This window comes from Scyliorhinus torazame, chromosome 1 (genome assembly GCF_047496885.1).
Source record: "Scyliorhinus torazame isolate Kashiwa2021f chromosome 1, sScyTor2.1, whole genome shotgun sequence".
Classification (NCBI taxonomy): domain Eukaryota; kingdom Metazoa; phylum Chordata; class Chondrichthyes; order Carcharhiniformes; family Scyliorhinidae; genus Scyliorhinus; species Scyliorhinus torazame.
Window position 1 is genome coordinate 342,955,191 of NC_092707.1, and position 6,093 is coordinate 342,961,283.

The 6,093-nt window shown below is 51.2% G+C and overlaps 1 long non-coding RNA gene across 1 annotated transcript; it reads right to left on the bottom strand.

The window, feature by feature from the left end:
• Window positions 1-1,353: 1,353 nt before the first annotated feature.
• On the bottom strand, window positions 1,354-5,678 carry LOC140402353 (uncharacterized). Its single transcript, XR_011938180.1, has 2 exons — window positions 4,373-5,678; window positions 1,354-1,760 (listed from the first exon to the last, which is right to left on the bottom strand). It is a non-coding gene; the product is annotated as an uncharacterized lncRNA (long non-coding RNA).
• Window positions 5,679-6,093: the final 415 nt, after the last annotated feature.

The following is a 6,093-nucleotide window of genomic DNA, read 5'->3' on the forward strand; positions in this document are numbered from 1 at the left end:
TACTCATTTGTTTGGTAGGCAGAATTTATTTTGGCTGGTTGGCAGCATTCTATTAGCGGAAAATACCACTCATGTTGCCATTGCATTGCAGTAGCATGAAACAAATTCACCTGCTGCTCAAATATTTAAAGTACTTTACCCTTACTGGATAACCTGGGGTAGACTGGGTGCTTTTCAGGTCTGTAAATGGACCTCGAGCCTATTTGTGAGTAGTTACAATATACAGTGAGCAATGATCTAATGCTAATTGGTAAATGATTGGAGTAGGCATCATGGAGTTGATACACCTTATTTGAGCATCAAACTTGCACAGTGAAAAATTGCCTCAGGCCCTATTTATAATTTTGCTGCTAAGGCCAATCTTGCAGCTCATGGAGCTATAGGAATCCCAATGTGTACAATGAGCATTGAAGGTAGACCTGTGGTAGACAGCAGTAGAGAAGCCATTAGCGGATTTCTCAATGAACACGTTGAGGAAAGGGAGCTCAGTTCCATTTCAAGTGTGAATCTGAGCGCAGGATGGACCATATTAAGGTGTGTAAGAAAACTCTTACGTGCAGCTACAGATTCAAATATAGCAAACGTGTCATCTACATATCAGAAATTTGCAAGGGATAAGAGGTTAGGGATCATTCCATCGAAAACACATTTCTCATGGAAACTAATGAAAATATTAGTGCCAGCTGATCCGAGAGGAGAATCCATGGCAACACCATCTGTTTGGCAGGCATGGGGCTGGATTCTTCTGCCCCGCCTGCCACAAGATCGCCATGGGCAGGACGCGAACTATGTAAAGGTCCATTGTCCCCGGGCACAAATTTCTGGTTGCAGGTGGGTGCGGCCGAAGAATCCTGCCCATAGTTTTATTCAAGCTGAATTCAGCTGTGTGAGTTGCTAAGTTCATTGAATACAGATCCAGAACATGGTGGATCTTCTAGATTGTCACAATATAATAACGGTGGCACAGTGGTTAGCACTGCTGCCTCACAGCACTAGGGACCCGGGTTCAACTCGGCCTTGGGTGACTGTCTGTGTGGAGTTTGCATTTTCTCCCCTTGTCTGCGTGGGTTTCCTCCAGGTGCTCCGGTTTGCTCCCGGTTTGCTCGATGCAGACTCAATCGGCCGAATGGTCTCCTTCTGCACTTTAGATTTCTATGGTTCTATTCTATGGTTACAACATGCTGTAAATGTCTGACTTCCTTGAGCTGCACATTAGGTTCACAATGTTGGATGTGTACATAGATATAATAGACATGGCATTGCTGGTGATATGCAGATGGTGTATAGTCTTTGCAAAAGTGAAGAAGTCCTTCAACAGTGTAGCACAATCAATCACTCGCGAGACGAGATGAGAATGAGTCAATCGATGGCTTTATTACGCAGACTTGTTCCCCAGCAGCACAGTTACAGAATGCGGCTGCTGGAAGAACCCGGGCTCTTATACTCCGCCTTACTGGGTGGAGGCAGTAGGCAGCTGATCCAATCGGGACCCGGCATCTATCCACCAATAGCCTCTCGGCATCACAGGGTACCGTAATACCCCTAATGCATACCACCACATTCACCCCTTGTTAAAAAAGAACCCGGTGGGGGTAGTGGGCTGTATGGTGGTAGGGGTTTACAGAGTCGGTACCTGGGATGCCACTAACACAGCGGCTATGCTCCGATATCAAACTACTAGCACTCGCACATGTTTTCAGAGTAGGATGGGTCCTGGGGTTGCCAGCCAGGTCGGGAGTGACGTTCCGGAGGAGGACTTCCTAGGGAAGACAAAGAAGCGTTCGTGAGGTGTTTGATTTGTTGTGGTACAAAGCAGCGACCGGATGGAGTGGAGGGCGTCCGGGAGGACTTCCTGCCAGCGGGAGACTGGGAGATTTCTGGACCGTAGGGCCAGCAGGACGGTCTTTCAGAACGTTCCGTTCTCCCTCTCTACCTATCCGTTACCCCGGGGGTTGTAACTGGTCGTCCTGCTCGAGGCAATGCCTTTGCTGAGCAGGAATTGACGCAGTTCGTCGCTCATGAAGGAGGACCCCCTATCGCTACGTATGTAGGCGGGGAAACCGAACAGTGTAAAGATGGTGTAGGGGGCTTTAATGACCGTGGCCGCCGTCATGTCGGGGCAGGGGATGGCGAATGGGAAACGGGAGTACTCGTCAACCACGTTCAGGAAGTACGTGTTGCGGTCGGTGGAGGGGAGGGGGCCTTTTAGGTCCAGACTGAGGCGCTCAAAGGGACAGGAAGCCTTTATCAGGTGCGCTTTATCTGGCCTGTAGAAGTGCGGTTTGCACTCTGCGCAGATTTGGCAGTTCCTGGTGGCTGTTCTGACCTCCTCGATGGAGTAGGGCAGGTTGCGGGTCTTCACGAAGTGATAGAATCGAGTGACCCCCGGGTGGCAGAAGTCCTCGTGGAGGGCTCGGAGGCGGTCCACTTGTGCATTGGCACAAGTGCCGTGGGACAGGGCATCGGAAGGCTCATTCAGCTTTCCGGGACAATACAAGATCTCATAGTTATAGGTGGAGAGTTCGATCCTCCACCGCAAGATCTTGTCGTTCTTGATCTTGCCTCGCTGTGCATTATCGAACATGAAGGCAACCGACCGTTGGTCAGTGAGGAGAGTGAATCTCCTGCCAGCCAGGTAATGCCTCCAATGTCGCACAGCTTCCACTATGGCCTGGGCCTCCTTTTCCACTGAGGAGTGACGGATTTCTGAGGCGTGGAGGGTGAACATAGAACATAGAACATAGAAAATACAGCACAGAACAGGCCCTTCGGCCCACGATGTTGTGCCGAACCTTTGTCCTAGATTAATCATAGATTATCATTGAATTTACAGTGCAGAAGGAGGCCATTCGGCCCTTTGAGTCTGCACCAGCTCTTGGAAAGAGCACCCTACCCAAACTCAACACCTCCACCCAACACCAAGGGCAATTTGGACATTAAGGGCAATTTATCATTGGCCAATTCACCTAACCCGCACATCTTTGGACTGTGGGAGGAAACCGGAGCACCCGGAGGAAACCCACGCAGACACGGGGAGGACGTGCAGACTCCGCACAGACAATGACCCAAGCCGGAATCGAACCTGGGACCATGGATCTGTGAGTGCGTGAGAAAAAGGCCACGGGTCTGCCCGCTTGGTTGAGGGTGGCTGCCAGAGCTACGTCGGACGCGTCGCTCTCGACTTGGAAGAGGAGGGACTCGTCGATCGTGTGCATCGTGGCCTTTGCGATATCCGCTTTGATGCGGCTGAAGGCCTGGCGGGCCTCTGTCGACAGGGGAAAGACAGTGGACTGAATTAGCGGACGGACATTGTCCGCGTAGTTGGGCACCCACTGGGCGTAATAAGAGAAAAAGCCCAGGCAGTGTTTCAGGGCCTTGGAGCAGTGAGGGAGGGGGAACTCAATGAGGGGGAGCATGCGTTCAGGGTCTGGGCCTATAACTCCATTTCGCACTACGTAGCCGAGGATGGCTAGACGGTCGGTGCTAAACATGCATTTCTCCCTGTTGTATGTGAGATTCAGGGCGTTTGCGGTCTGGAGGAATTTGCGGAGGTTGGCGTTGTGGTCCTGCTGATCTTGGCCACAGATGGTGACGTTATCGAGGTACGGGAACGTGGCCCGCAAACCGTACCGGTCAACCATTCGGTCCATCTCCCGTTGGAAGACCGAGACTCCATTAGTGATGCTGAATGGAACCCTTAAAAAGTGGTAGAGCCGCCCATCTGCTTCAAAAGCAGTGTATTTGCGGTCGCACGGGCGGATGGGGAGCTGGTGATAGGCGGACTTGAGTTCCACTATGGAAAAGACCTTGTACTGTGCAATCCGATTGACCATGTCGGATATGCGGGGGAGAGTGTACGCATCGATCTGCGTGTACCTATTGATGGTTTGACTATAGTCTATGACCATCCTCTGCTTCTCCCCGGTCTTTACAACTACCACCTGAGCTCTCCAGGAATTATTGCTGGCCTGGATTATGCCTTCCCTCAGCAGCCGCTGGACGTCTGACCGGGTAAAGGTTTTATCCTGGGCGCTGTACCGTCTGCTCCTAGTAGTGACGGGTTTGCAATCCGGGGTCAGGTTCGCAAACAGGGAAGGCGGGTTGACCTTGAGGGTCACGAGGCCGCAGATAGTGAGTGGGGTATAGGGCCGCCGAATTGAAACGTTAAACTCTGGAGGTTGCACTGAAAATCCAACCCCAGGAGTGTGGCAGCGCAGAGGTGAGGGAGGACGTAAAGCCGGTAGTTCTTGAACTCCCTCTCCTGCACCGTGAGGTTCGCGATGCAGAACCCTTTGATCTCTACAGAATGGGATCCTGCTGCCAGGAAAATCTTTTGATTACTCGGGTGGATCGGAAGGGAACAGCGTCTTACCGTATCGGGATGTATAAAACTCTCCGTGCTCCCAGAGTCGATCAGGCAGGGCGTCTCGTACCCGTTTATGAATATTGTCGTTGTTGCCGTTTGGAGCGTTCGGGGCCGCGACTGGTCCAGGGTCACCGAAGCCAGTCGCTGTTGCTGCATCGGGGCGTTTTCCTCAGGGCCCGTGGGGCCGTCCATCCCGGGGTCCTTAGCCATCAGCCAAGATGGCGGCGTCCACGGGTCGCACACGGTCGGGGGTGGACAAGGTGGCACCGCCCATTGATCGCACGTGATCTGGCGCTCTGGCAGCACAGGCCTGCAGGGGCGGGGGTTCAGTCGCGGCGGGGGTCCACTGTGCCCAAGGGGCTGCCGCGTGGTTGGGGGCATAGGCACGGGCATTCTGCGATGCCACATCGAGCGAGGCAGCGAGGGCCCGTGCCTCCTTGAGGCCGAGTGAGTCTCTTTCCAGCAATCGCTGGCGAATTTGGGACGAAAGCATACCTGCCACGAAAGCATCCCAAATCAGTAGCTCCGTATGTTCATCAGCCGGAACCGGTGGGCAGTTGCACTTTCTCCCCAGTATTAACAGCGCACTGTAGAATTCGTCCAGCTATTCCCCGGGGATTTGCCGTCTCGTCGCGATCTGGTGGCGTGCGTAGACCTGGTTGACGGGCTGAACGTAGATTCCTCTCAGCATGGCGAGCGCCGCCTGGAAATCGTCCGCGTCCTCTATGAGAGTGTAGATTTCCGGGCTCACCCTGGAATGCAGCACCTGCATTTTCTGGTCTTCTGTAGGTGGCCGTTTGGAGGTATCCTTCAAAACACGCTAACCAGTGTTTAAAAGTGGCCGCTGAGTTTGCCGTGTGGGGGCTGACTCGCAGACACTCCGGAGTGATTCGGAGCTTCATGTTCTTTAAAGTTTGCGTAATAAATTGTAGCGCAATCAATCATTCGCGAGACGAGATGAGAAGGAGTCAATCGATGGCTTTATTACACAGACTTGTTCCCCAGCAGCACAGTTGCAGAATGTGGCTGCTGGGAGAACCCGGGCTCTTATACTCCGCCTTACTGGGTGGAGCCAGTAGGCGGCTGATCCAATCGGGACCCGGCATCTATTCACCAATAGCCTCTCGGCATCACAGGGTACCGTAATACCCTAATGCATACCACCACAAACAGCACGTCTCTTTTCAACAATTCTCAAGTAATTGTTTTCTTTCTTTAGATCAAAACTGGAGCCTAATGAATAAAGAAACATTAACATTTTCAATTGCATATATATTTTTCATATTATAATTCTTCATTGCCAAGCATTTTGGTGTTCTCTTTCTGTCCCTGAGTAGGAGTTTAAACAATTTTTGTTATTTTTCTGAAAAGGATTGAATTTTAATCTGGGTAGGAATAAATATTTATCAGTGATCAGTTTGATATATCAATGCTTGAAGAACTGAACACTGCAGGAAGCCAGCACACTGTTGTTCCACCTTCAGGGCCAAAGACTCAATGGAACACAGACTAATGGGATGAGAATCTCTTCAATCTAATGGTAGTATAAGGTCAGGCGTAAAAATAAATTGAGGACTCTCAATCCAGTTCTTACTAGTTGCGGACCCATATCCAAAATGGTTCACTTCTTGACACAAATTGGTAGGAAATTAATGATGTCATTCAGAGAAGGCTGGTTGTGGCAAAGTATTACAGTGCATTTTGTTTAACTACATTTGCTTTGGGGT